A 13,902-nucleotide genomic window follows, 5' to 3' on the forward strand; every position below is an offset into this window, starting at 1 on the left:
GCACTACTTTCGCTCTTGATCAAAGAATAACATTGATCCATTGACGGTAGCGTGGCGCTATTGAGCTGCCTACTCAAATCCTGTGCGGTGAAGAACATCAGTGAGAGGATGTACTTGCAAGGTGTTAAGCAGTGACAAATTGAAAAACTGTTGGGGAACCGATTTATTTATTTATTTAACTTTTAACTATTGAATACACACAGGTATGCATAAACAATGAAATTGCCACATTTTTTTCTTTTATCAAGAATCAAGAATCTTTATTGTCATTATGCAAGGCACAACGAAATTCTGTTCAGCAGCTCTTGGTATAAATGTACAGACCTGAGATATATAAATAATATAAATATAGAATAGGAAATATAAAATAGAATAACAAGTTAAAATAAAAAATAGAATTTAAGAATAAAATAAGATGAGATGAGAGGTAGTAGTGCAATCAAGGATATTTAAAGTGACCAGTATGAATATTGCATGTATAGCAGCATGTTTAGACAAGGTGCAGTGCAGTATCAGAGACTATCTGGCATCTGCAGGGGTTTAATGCTCAGTCTCTGGATGGGGGGGTATGTGAGGAGATGGGGTGATGGATTTCACAGCTCTGGGGAAGAAGCTGTGTCTCAGTCTGTTTGTGTTGGTCTTTATATTCCTGAACCTCTTCCTAGAGGGAAGAGGCACAAACAGTTCGTGGCCTGGGTGGGTGGGGTCTGCAGCTATACGGCCAGCCCTCCTTTGGACCCGGCTGTCATATATTGAGTCCAGGTGTGGGAGAGGACTCCCAAACAATCCCCTGTGCGGTTTTCACCACCCGGGCCAAGTCCTTCCTGTCCTGTACAGTGCAGCTCCCATACCACACTGTTGCACTCAGACAGAGGATACTCTCTATTGTGGCTCTGTAGAAGTTTGTCAGAAGCTGAGAGGAGAGTCCAGTCCTTTTCAGCTTCCTGAGGAAGAAGAGCCTTTGTTGGGCCTTCTTCACCAGGTGAGATGTATGCGTGGACCAAGTGAGGTCAGATGTGATGTGGATGCCAAGGAACTTGATGTTGTCCACCCGCTCCACCTCCACCTCTTTTAGAAGGAAAGGGTTAGGGTTAGGGTTAGGGAATGATCAAAACAGTCTGCAAATCCTTCCTGCTTTATAAACACCCTCCCTAACCTCCTAACTCACCGCACAAACCCCATATACTCATATACCCCCCCCGGGAGCCAGCAGCTCTGCATGGTATCGATGATGATGGAAAGTCTCATTGTCTGATGATTGAGAGATATTCACTTTTGTAAATGTTCGATTTGTATCCAAAGAAAACGCCAAAAGAGTTTAGTAGTGAAAGAATAGGAGGGATGCTTGTTAAGGAGTCCCTGACGTGAAGGAAGAGGTTATCTGCGTACAAGGAAACACAGTGTTTGAGTCCACTCCTCATAATTCCTTTAATGTTGCCATCTGCTTTTAGGGTGAATGAGAGTGGTTCTGTTGTGAGTTCAAATAGCAGAGGAGAGAAGTGGGCATCCCTGGTATGTGACGCGAAATACAGGAAATGGGTCAGAGCACTGTCTGTTTCAGCAAACTGAGGTGGTGGTGGGGGAGAGCCAGAGCCAAGGCTTTAGGGAGCTTTTTTACATTGACCGGGAGGAGGGGAATGGGGTGATATGATGCACAGTTCATTGGGTCTTTGTCTTTTTTATAGATGAGAGAAATGGAGGCTTGTGTAAGGGTGTTTGGCAGGGAGCCTTGCTGGTAAGAATAATAATACATTTCAAGGAGTGGGGCTAAGTGATCTGAAAAGCGTTTGAAAAATTCCGCCGGGTACCCATCCAGGCCTGGGGTGTTACCCCCGTTCATCAATTTTATTGCCTATTTGTCTGTGAAGGTTCTCAGTCATCCAGGTCACGGTAATCCAAAAAAGCGTTGAATAAGGTCAGCTGGACTTGTAGAATTTTCTTGAAGACGTTTCACCACTCATCTGAGTAGCTTCTTCAGTTCTGATAAACTAGTGGGAAGTTGAGGTTGATGAGTGGCAAAACGTCTTCAAGAAAATTCTACAAGTCCAGCTGACCTTATTCAACGCTTTTTTGGATTGCCTATTTGATTTCAGAGAGCGTGTCTCACTACAGTGTCTCACTGTAATTGGAAGAAATGTTAGGTATTCTGGTCAAAAAAGTCTGTAAGTTGAATTTTATCACTAAGTGATTCTGATTTGTTCAACTGAGAGTAAAATGATTTGAAGGTCTGATTTATCTGATCTGGGTTTCGTCTTGGATTTGAGTAATTTCATTAGCAGCTTGTTTGGCCTTTAGCTGGTGCGCCAGGAGGTGGCCAGCCTTGTCCCCATGTTCATATACCCAGACAGTTGAGAAGCAGACGCTCAGCCTCTGTTGTAAGATGAGATGCAGATTGACTTCCATTTGGAGCAATACTCTTTCTTTAAGCAGGTCAGGTGTCTGGGTTGTTGATAATGACCCGTCGATATTAGCAATAGACTCTTCTAAATTCTTCTGGGCTGTGCATTGCTTATTTGCATGGGATGTGTATGAGATTACTATACCTCTGAGGATGACCTTAAGGGTCTCTCACAAAATGGATGGGGAAGTCTCTTCATTTTCGTTTGTTGCCAAAAAAAGAAATAGATTCAGACACATATCGACAACATTCCTCATCAGCCAGTAATAAGGGGTCAAGAATGAGTATTGGTGGGAAGATGGAATAGATTACCTCCAAGAATCAACGTATGCGAATTCATTCAGTGTTACAGCCCTTGGCACCAATAAACACAGCGTTGAGTTAGACTGGTACGACTTTATTTATCCGTTCAGCACCCAGTACCGTGAAACTCTCTTCGCCTACCAAGGGTATAAATTTAATTCAAACAGCCTCATCAAATGGCGACATGTACCCAACCTGGACCGATTTATTACTTTAGTTGTCTGCGCTCCCGACGATCACCTGCTAGAGCCATGCCGACGTCACTATCCTCTCTTCCCTTTAAACTTTACGGAGCGCGGTAACCCAGGAACATGAATAAAACATATATGCATAACAATAAATCAGCCCGCTGGCCACTTACACATGAAGTTAACTTAATGAGAGTTTGCACCACTTTTGAGAGAGGCATGGGTCGGGGCCTAGATCTGTCTAATATTGTGACACTGACGCAATTCATGTCACCACTCACTCACTCATACTAAGATTACTGGTTTTTGGTATAATGTGCCACATAGCGGCCGTCTGGGTCTGTAATGGTGTTATTAGGAGAAAAATGGACATCTTTCCTAATCTTTAAGGGTGTGCCTCTTGTTTTTAAGTTGAATTTTAACTAGTAAATCTAACCTTTACACGGCCTTGAATCAGCATTCAAATATTTAATGTGTTAACATAAAACAGTGAAATAGTTAGAATGTTTGTGAAGAGCACAGTTTAGGCACAAAAGGATTTTTGTCTAAGTTTAGGAAACAGTCATTTGTCAAAGTTCTGCTTCGTTGGGTTATGGAATGATTGTGATCACAGTGAAAAGAAACCGATATTTACAGTGGGTAAAATGGAAAACAAACAGCAGACGGCTATGGCTCAGTAGGTAGAGCAGGTTGTCCACAAACCGAAGGGTTAGCGGCTCGATCCCCTGAGTGTGCCATATGCCGAAGTGTCCTTGAGCAAGACACTGAACCCCCAGTTGCTCCCAGTGCAACTGGCACTGGTGTGTGAATGTGTGTGTGCTTGTGTGAGTGAATGGGTGGATGTGTCTCTGACTGTAAAAAGCGCTTTTAGTACCTTTGGATAGGTAGAAAAGCGCTTTATAAGAGCAAGACCATTTGTAAATATTGTAGGTAGATACTTTATTCATCTCAGTGAGAAATTCACATGGGTCTTTTGTCAGAAAAAAAAATGTTACATTTACATTTCTATGTTGTTTTCTTCTGCAGAGGCATTTAAAGTCATAGCACAGCACATTAGACTGAGTCAACATAATAATGTTACTTGAATACATACACTGATCAGGCAAAGGATTATGACCACCTATAATGTAGGTTTCCCTTGTGTCTCCAAAACTGTTGTGACCTTCTGAGGGTGTTCTGTGGTGTCTGGCAACTGAATGTTACTAGGGGAGGCCTAGGGGTCCTATGGGTTGAGGGGAGGAGCATCTGTGGGTCAGACTTGTTCCAGTGCATCCCATGGATATTTGATCAGGTCAATACCATGGTCAACACCAGGCTTTTTTGTCATTTTTGCGTTTATGTCTATGTCAGACTGCATCCTACTAGGGAGTTACATTAGTGTCATTGCTATGGGGTGGGGCATTACATTGTCACAAGATGGTCAATGTTATTTACGTCTCCTGTCAGTGGTTTTAATGTTGTGGCTGATTGGTGTATATCTGTCTTTTTGTCATTTCAAGAGCCTCACGCATCACTTGAACATGAACAAAAATAAAGTTGCACCTCTTTGCTTGGACAGTATTTTATAGAGCACAGCTTTCAGGAGAAACATTGTCCATAATGTTGCTGAATTTCCTTCTTCTGCTCAGTACTGGTTGTGAATTGTTAATTGACCAACAACTACAAATATAAAAGCTTTAAAGCACTGGAAATGACTTGGACTGAAAATTTACTCAGAAGAATATTTTAGGGCTTATTGCTTCCAAGCATGACCATTAGAGTGTGGCAATTTTCTCTCGGACGGTGAAGTACGACATAATGTGGTTTTAATCAAGTCAATACACACAGCTAGTGTTGATGCACTGCTGATTGCAGCACTTGGGATGCAGCACCTACTACAACTTAAAACATCTGCTGTCAGATCTCCCTGTAACTCTCTGACTAAATTGTCACCACTGCAACACCCTCCAACTGTGCAAAGCACATCTATCAATTCTACCCCACTTCTGGCCTTCTGTGCTATTAATAGCAGCCAGAGTGTAGAGTCTAGAGCAGAACACCCTCTGTCATAATGGGACTATTATGTAAGATCCTGTCCTAAGCATCTATGCAGGATGACCTTAGGTCTTCCTCCTCCTAGTGAGGCTGAGGCCAGATTGATCCCTCACTGACTATACATGTGTACAAATATACTGTGAGCTTGACTTTTAAAATATTTTATCATGACTGACATTTGATCAATAAAACCAAGTGATATGTCATTCTTTCGGTAGACAGGCTGGTCAGTACTACGAATGCAAAGTCCTGTTTTGTATCAGTTATTACATCTGTTTGATCAGACACTTCTGAATTATGCCTCAGGTTTGCTACATTAGTGATAATATATATTAAAAACCTTGCAAAAAATTGATGTTTGTCATACAATAATGCAATCAATGTAATATAAACAATGAGCATAATTCTAGCACAGACAGGAAATTGATTAGGGGAAACAATTTGCTGCAGTTATCCTGTGTGATTTAAATGCATAATATGAAAATAATATTTTATTCAGGCAGACAGTTGGCAGTTTGCCATTAACAGTTTGGTTGAGTTCAATGCTTTGCTGTTAAATTGCTCAAGGAGGTCTTTCCATTAATTAATACCTCCATATTAAATCAGATAAACTTACCTTTATTAACAGGATATGTGCCCCAGTTTTTTTTAAACTGCTGTAATTAAACGTTTACTTAAAAAACCCACTGTTATCCAAGATGTTTCAGCCAACTATAGGCCAATTTCCAACCTTCCTTTGCTGTGTGATTTAAATAGGAATGGTTTGCTAGAAGAATTTCAGTCAGGTTTTAGAGCTCATCATAGTACAGAAACGGCTCTGGTTAAAGTTACCAATGATCTCCTCATGGCTTCAGACGACGGACTTGTCTCTATTCTTGCCCTGCTAAATCTCAGTGCTGCATTTGACACTACTGATCACAGTATTCTACTACAGAGACTTGAAAGTGTGATCAAGATTACAAGAACTGCATTAGACTGGTTTGCATCATATCTCTCAGACAGATTCCAGTTTGTCCATGTAAACAATGATTCTTCTATATATACCAAAGTAAGCTATGGAGTCCCTCGGGGTTCTGTGCTAGGACCAATAATATTCACATTATACATGCTTCCCTTGGGCAATATTATTAGAAAGCACGGCATAAACTTCCATTGCTATACAGATGATACCCAGCTATATTTATCCATGAAACCAGATGAAACTAACCAGCTGGTTAAACTCCAAACATGCCTTAAAGACATGAAGGCTTGGATGACCTGGGATTTTCTACTTCTCAGCTCAGACAAAACAGAAGTAATTGTATTTGGCCCCAAACATCTCAGAGATTTGTTATCTAATCACCTGGTTTTGTTGGATGACATTACCGTGGCCTCCAGTACTACTGTGAAAAATCTTTATATTTATATTTGATATTATTTGACCAGGATAGGTCGTTTAATTCTCACATAAAGCAGGTGACCAGGACTGCTTTCTTTCACCTATGTAATATCATCAAAATTAGAAACATCCTTTCTCAGAGTAATGTGGAAAAACTATTTCATGCATTTGTGTCTTCCAGGCTGGATTATTGTAACTCATTACTATCTGGCTGTCCAAATTGCACTTTGAAAGCCTCCAATTGATTCAATACGCTGCAGCAAGAGCACTGACAGGAGTTAGCAAGAGAGATCATATTATTCCAGTTTTAGCTTCTCTTCATTGGCTCCCTTTAAAATCTAGAATTGAATTTAAAATCCTCCTCCTAACATACAAGGCCCTGAAAGGCCCCATCTCCATCATATTTAAAAGACCTCATAGTACCATATTGTCCCAACAGATCACTACGATCTCTAAGTGCAGGTCTGCTTGTGGTTCCTAGAGTTTCTAAAAGTAGAATGGGAGGTAGAGCCTTCAGCTATCAGGCTCCTCTCCTGTGGAACCAGCTCCCAGTTTGGGTTCGGGAGTCAAAAACTAACTCTACATTTAAGGTCAGGTTTAAGACTTTCCTTTTTTACAAAGCTTATAGTTAGAGCTGGACTTACATGCCTTAGTTATGCTGCTATAGGCCTAGGCTGCTGGGGGAGGATGCACTCCTCTACTCTCTCTTCTCTGGCACCAAGCTCCTGGATATTTGATCAGGTCAGGTCAATACCTTGGTCAACACCAGGCTTTTTTGTCATTTTTGTCTCTAATCTCTTACAATTTATTTTCTATCACTAACTGCTGTGTCTCCCTCTCTCCCCTCCCCTCTCCTCTTCCTCCATCTTCTTGTGAGGGTCTCTGGTCTGCAGTGCTGAATATCTGACCTGCGGAGTTCCAAGCTACATCTGCTGTCATGGCCTCATCAACCAGCCCGGTTTTCATGGCCTGGAGTGCTGTTTATCAGACCTGTGGAGCTCCATAAACTACACCAACCCAGTCTTCATGGCATCCTCCAGTTATCAACTCCTACCTAGATGAACAATTCACCAACCTGCCCACAAATCCTCTTATACTCTCAAACTGTCACATAAGATCATCAGCTATATCTTGTATTCTTAGATTCTCTGTGTTTCCTTCAGCTCGATATATGTATCTATGACAGAAGTTTGTTTATCTTGTTTCTCCTGCTCTTCTTTTCTCTATCTTCTCTGTTTCTACCCGGCTGGCCTTCAGCAGATGGGTCCCTCCATATGAGCTGGGTTCTGTTCAATGTTTCTTCCTGTTAAAAGGGAGTTTTTTCTTGCCACCATCGCCCTCGGGCATGCTCTGGAGGTTTCAGGACAGTTTTTGTAAAGTGTCTTGTGACAATTTGTATTGTTATTGGTGCTATATAAATAAAATTAAATTAAATTAGACTTTGGAAGAGGGAGGAAACTGGAGTACCTGGACAAAACCTACGCACAGGGAGAACATGCAAACTTAACCCAGAAAGGCCCAAGTTGGATTCCAACCTGGACCATCTCACTGCGAGGCATCAGTGCTAACTATGAGCCGCTGTGCTGATGTCAAAGTCCTCTATATTATTTTTTCTGATTAATTGGTTGGTCATTTATAATTGTAAATTGCGGAAAAAAATGCTTATTATAGTTTCTCATAGACCAAGGCCTAAAAAAAGTTATAAAGTTTGCATCATTTGTGACACATATTTCATAAAGTACAACCTGGAAATACTTGACATTCTTGTTTATATATAAGCTATATATATATATATATATTTCTTATATAATATAATTCAGTTATTGAAATACCGTGTAATGAAGTTTCTCTTAATTGTACAATTGATTGTATAACTATTTTAGTTGTGTTTACATGTGTAGTGTGAACATAAGGATGTGGTTATATCTTCTGAAATAAAACTTAAGGTCAAAGTGTGCAGGGCCATTGATTGTTCTAAACACACAGCCCAGCTGTTACAACTTCGACTCATCTTTATTTCTGTTTCCCGACAATTGCACCAATACTTCAAGCATACAGATACAATGCACTGGACTTGTGTTAATTGGAAATAGCTTTTTTTTTCTTCAAATATAAACCTGTTGGTGAAGAATTACAATTTGCTTGGCTGAAGGTAGGTTTGTAGTTCTGTGCAGTACAGCATCCACACCACACAGCAGAGCTTGCAGAGAAATGCAGTCCATTACACATCAGGTAAACAACCATATCGCATCAGAGACCATACCACATATACATGTGCCAGGTGTGCTTTTTTGTAGTGTTACTTGTGAATTCATGCACGCAAGTGTGTGTGTGTTAGAGATTGTCCTCATGCAGAGCTTGACTATACAGTATCATCATAGGATGAGTCACTGGAACATTCTGTGTCTCTGAGGGAGCAAATAACATTTGTTCACTCTTCCCATCTGCGGTCTAATGAGGATGGGAGCAGAAAAAACAAGGAGCACAAAATGAAATAATAGCTGAAAACCAATCTATGAGGAAAATAGCTGACAGCCAGAATGCAACCTAACTACCTAATATTTTATTTACAGTATAAAAATCTACCAGTAGGTCTAACACAAGCCAATAGGAATTATCTACAACATTCTGTGAGCGTCTAAACTCATGTAGCTCCGCTATGTGTAGTTCAAAGGGCTTCAATCTGGACTTAGCCTTTGACAGACTTTAATGATCCACAAGGGAAATTAATTGATCATAGTAGCTTAATTGTCACAAAAATATGAGCTGTTATACAGCTGGATAGAATATGGAATAAAAAAAGTTTTGTAGAGTTCACTCTGGCAGTGGAGCTGAACCATTCTGCTGGAGAATAAGCTCCTCTGACCCTCTGATGTTTGGTGTAGTGGATGGGATGACACCCCCTGATCACCGTAGCGCAGATTCCATGTCCATGAAAATCTATGGTATGTGAGTTGGCTGTGAAGGAACAAGTATTTATGTTTGAATAAAATTCAAAATAGGTGTAAAAATCTTTTTTTTAGTTACACGATATGTCTGTGCAAAAATAAGTATTCTTTAAGTTTCCATTTTAATAATTATGGATGTGTATGCAATATTAGTTGATGTTTTGTGTGGTGAAGCCTGGCCCGAGCAGTAGGGATTTAGGAGGCCAACTCAAAAATGTTTCCATCCGCAAGTGGTGGATACACATGTAACAATAAATAAATAAATAAATAATAAATAATATTTATTAAAAATCTGTTAATAAATAAATCCATCTACAAAAATAGTACAAATAGTACAAAAAAACAGCTAACAAAGCTTAACCGAATCAAACTAAAGTTAGCAAAAATCAACTTAATCTAACATAACACACACACACACACACACACTGTGGGTATGGTAAGTAGCTGAAAATGCAAATTTAAAATAAACTAATTTTAGATTTAAAGGTACTTGTCTGAGTCTGATTTTAATTGAAAATGTAGATGTGTTAATTGTAACCCAATTTAATGTGAACACAAACACCAGGGACTGTAAATGTCTGCATCTTATGGAACAAAGGTGCACTATGGTAAATAAATCTTAAACAAGCATGATTAACTGAAATGGTCAATGGGAATGCGAATAGTATGTTCTCACCCACTTTGTCATATTTTACATTAAATGCAGCTAATATAGGTGATTTAGGCTGACTTGAAGGGGCAGAACATGACTGTGATGGTGATTTGGTGCTTGTGAGTGACAATGGGGATTATTGTGGCTCAGTAGGTAGAGTTGTTAGCGGTTCGATCCCTAGAATGTGCCACATGTCGAAGTGTCTTTGAGCAAGACACAGAACCTCCAGTTACTCCCATTGTGTGGCACTGGTGTGTGTGCTTGTGTGAGCCAATGGGAAGATGCGTCTGACTGAAGTGCTTTGAATACCAATACGTAGAAAGGTGCTATATAAAAACAAGACAATTTACCATTATTTGTCTGTTAGCTTGGTAATGGACAAAAAATGATAACTGGTCTTGCTAACATGAGAAAACCTGACTGCAGACACCTCACTACTAATGTAACATAACAGAATAATCTCCCGGTCAAACTCCGCTTCCCAAAACTTATTTGCTGCCTTCACAAGGGAATAAAAACCTGAGTCGTCACAGGGCGATGTGAAAGGGGCTGTATACACCCATCTGGGCTGCAGCTCTGTTTTTTAGACTGCTGCCAACTTGTAGTGTTATTTCAGCAGGTTTCAGTTTTACAATTACAGTTAGGGACCCTCCCTTGTAATTGAATACCCTAATTACAGTACAGAAATCAAATTAAACTGTATTAAGTTGACTGGCAATGTGAATAAATAAAAATGCCCCCTGTAAAGGCTTTTTCAAATGAAAAAAATTCTCTTGTGAAATGTTTCTGACCCGTTGACCTACACCTTAAAGAATCGGAATCAAGAATCGTTTAGAATAGGAATCGAAACTGGGAATCGGAATCGTTAAAATCCAAATGATGCCCAACCCTACTTTTCACCCTGACTCCTGAATGTCACTCAACCCAGGAGGTGCACAAATATTCATTGCAGTCACATGAGAAAAGGTAGCTTTTTGATAGGATGTTTGTCTTGTTCTTGAATACAAGTAATTTTTTTCAACTGAATATAGGATATGTAATGTAGATTTCTTTATATATATATATATAGCTATTTTCAGAGTTATTAAATGTTGAGATTGCATGGAGGACAAATTTATGTGCAGGGAGAGATGCTGGAGGCAGAGGAACTTGGATAACTTGTTCATTACCACCATTAGTCAGAAAGTGTGGAAGAAGTCATTAGTTTAATTTGCAAGGTGTGGAAATGTCTGTGAAGGTTCTCAGTCATCCAGGTCATGGTAATCCAAAAAAGCGTTGAATAAGGTCAGCTGGACTTGTAGAATTTCTTGAAGATGTTTCTCCACTCATCCGAGTAGCTTCTTCAGTTCTGATAAACTAGTGGGAAACTGAGGTTTAAATAGGAAAAACTCTGTGGGTAACACCCACCAGAAACTTGCTTGACCAGAAACTGGGGTCACTAATTGCCATAATGGCTGATACTTACCTGTCCTAGAATGGGGGGAACTGTGTGCCTAGGCTAACTTACTCTATGAATAGAGCTCTAACGAGGCTATTGTCCATGGGAACCTGGAGGCTCAATGTGTGAATGTTGTTGAAACTTCTTGGGGACAGAAGTCAAAACTGAATTATAAATAGTTGGTAAATTAAATCTCAGTCCACCTCCTCTGTTTAGAGAAGGTTTCTCCATTTTGACATAGATGGCTTCCTTAACTCCTCTCTCAAACCATCTGTCCTCTCTGGCCAGGACTTTGACATTGTTATCCTCAAAGGAGTGTCCTTTGTCCTTCAGGTGGAGGTGGACTGCTGAGTTGTTTCCTGATGAGCTGGCTCTCCTGTGTTGGGCCATGCGTGTATGGGTTGTTTGGTTTCCCCAATGTACAGGTCTGTACATTCCTCGCTACACTGAACCGCGTACACTACATTGCTCTGTTTCTGTCTAGGTGTTTTGTCCTTGGGGTGGACCAGTTTCTGTCTTAGGGTGTTTCCAGGTTTGAAATAAACTGGGATGCGGTGTTTATCAAAAATTCTCCTTAGTTTCTCTGGTACCCCAGCTATGTAGGGGATGGTGATGTTCTTCCTTCAGTTTTGTTCCTCTTCCCTGTCCTTCCTGGGATATCTTTTTGAGCCTTTGACAAAGGCCCAGTTGGGATGTCCGCATGTCTTGAGGGTTTGTTTAATGTGTGTTCCCTCCTTGTCCTTGCCATCCTGTCTGTTGGGGACAGTCTGTGCTCGGTGCTGGAGGGTTCTGATGACTCCCAGTTTGTGTTCCAGGGGGTGGTGTGAGTCAAATAACAGGTGTTGATCTGTGTGTGTGGGTTTCCTATATACTTCTATGTTGAGGCTTCGATCTTCTTCAACAGGTACCAAACAGTCCAAAAAGGCCAGACAGGCCCCGCTGATGTCCTCCCTGGTGAACTTGATGTTGCTGTCCACTGTGTTGATGTGTTTAGTGAAAGATTCCACCTCCTTTGTCTTGATTTTAACCCAGGTGTCGTCCACATATCTGTACCAGTGGGTGGGAGTGGAACCTGCAAAGGTGTCCAGAGCTCTGGTCTCTACTTCCTCCATGTAGAGATTGGCCACGATCGGTGACACTGGGGACCCCATCGCACAGCCGTGTTTTTGCCTGTAGAAACCTCCATTGAACTGAAAGTAGGTGGTGGTCAGGCACAGGTCGAGTAACACACAGACTTGTTCTGGGGTGAGGTTGGTTCTTGAGGCCAAGGTGTCATCCTTTTGTAGTCTTTTCCTTACTACATCCGTGGCTTCTCTCGTGGGGATGCAGGTGAACAGAGAGGTGACATCCAAGGACACGATGGTTTCTTCTAGGTCCAGTGTGATGTCCTTGACTTTGTTCACAAAGTCCCTGGAGTTTTCGATGTGGTGTGGGGTGTTGCCTACTAATGGAGAGAGGATGGATGCCAAATGCTTGGCAATGTTATATGTGACAGAGTTGATGCTACTGACAATGGGCCTGAGTGGGGCTCCCTCCTTGTGTATTTTGGGGAGACCATAAATACACGGTGTGGCTTCCCCTGGGTACAGACGGTAATAAAAGAGTCTGTCGATGACCTTCTCCTTTTCCAGTTGTTATAGGTAGTTTATTATTCTGGTTTTGTAGATGTTGGTTGGGTCGCGTCTCAGTGTGGAAATGTATTATTTTGGAAGTACATACTGCATATTTTGTGAGCTGTGTTATGATATTTATGGACGTCCTTCATCTTGGCATTGTGGGTCACTGGAAATATGGTGTTGCCCGTCTAGTGTTGTATTTTGTCTTTAGGAAAAGACACATTATCACGTTATCTTGAGGGGATTTTTATTATTTTTGATAATCGATGAATTCACTGGAGTGTGACTCTGAGCTATTTCACCTTAACATAATGTTTTTGTGCCTTCCTAGCATTCACAGCCAGCAGTAAGAGCAGAGAGCTGTGAGGAGGTGGATTGTGACATTGCAAAGAGGTGGTAACAGTCACTTTTGGAGACAAAGGTGAGTTGAAATGTGACCTTTGAAATTCCCGAAGCACATGTGGCTGCATGTTCGAAGAATGAGTCCTTAAAAGCTGTATTTGAATTGAGCATATTTTGTGCATTGTGCGTTTTTCTGTAAGATTCTTACTGGTTTGGTGAAATGCCATGAAAACCTCAAAACATTCAATGAACTGAATCTGCCTGTAATAAACGTTACCATAAAAATTATTTACCCACTCTCATCTCCATTATCTCTCTATCTAGCAACATATTGCTAAAATCCTTATAGAAAGCTCAGTCACATAACTTGCTCTGAAAGAAAATACTGTTATGTTAGAAATATTGCAAACTGAACAAATATACACTCAAGGACTTTTAGATATGTGCCGTTTTAGGTATTTACAGGAATTACCAGTCTGGCTTTTAATGGCATACATTCTAAGGGTGTTGCTGTCATTACAGGTTGGAGGATAAAAAAGACTGCTGGTTTGCTCTTGTTCCCTTCTACATCAAAGGAGGCCCATGTGATCTAATTCAGTTCGACT

Source organism: Mugil cephalus, chromosome 11 (genome assembly GCF_022458985.1).
Source record: "Mugil cephalus isolate CIBA_MC_2020 chromosome 11, CIBA_Mcephalus_1.1, whole genome shotgun sequence".
Lineage (NCBI taxonomy): Eukaryota > Metazoa > Chordata > Actinopteri > Mugiliformes > Mugilidae > Mugil > Mugil cephalus.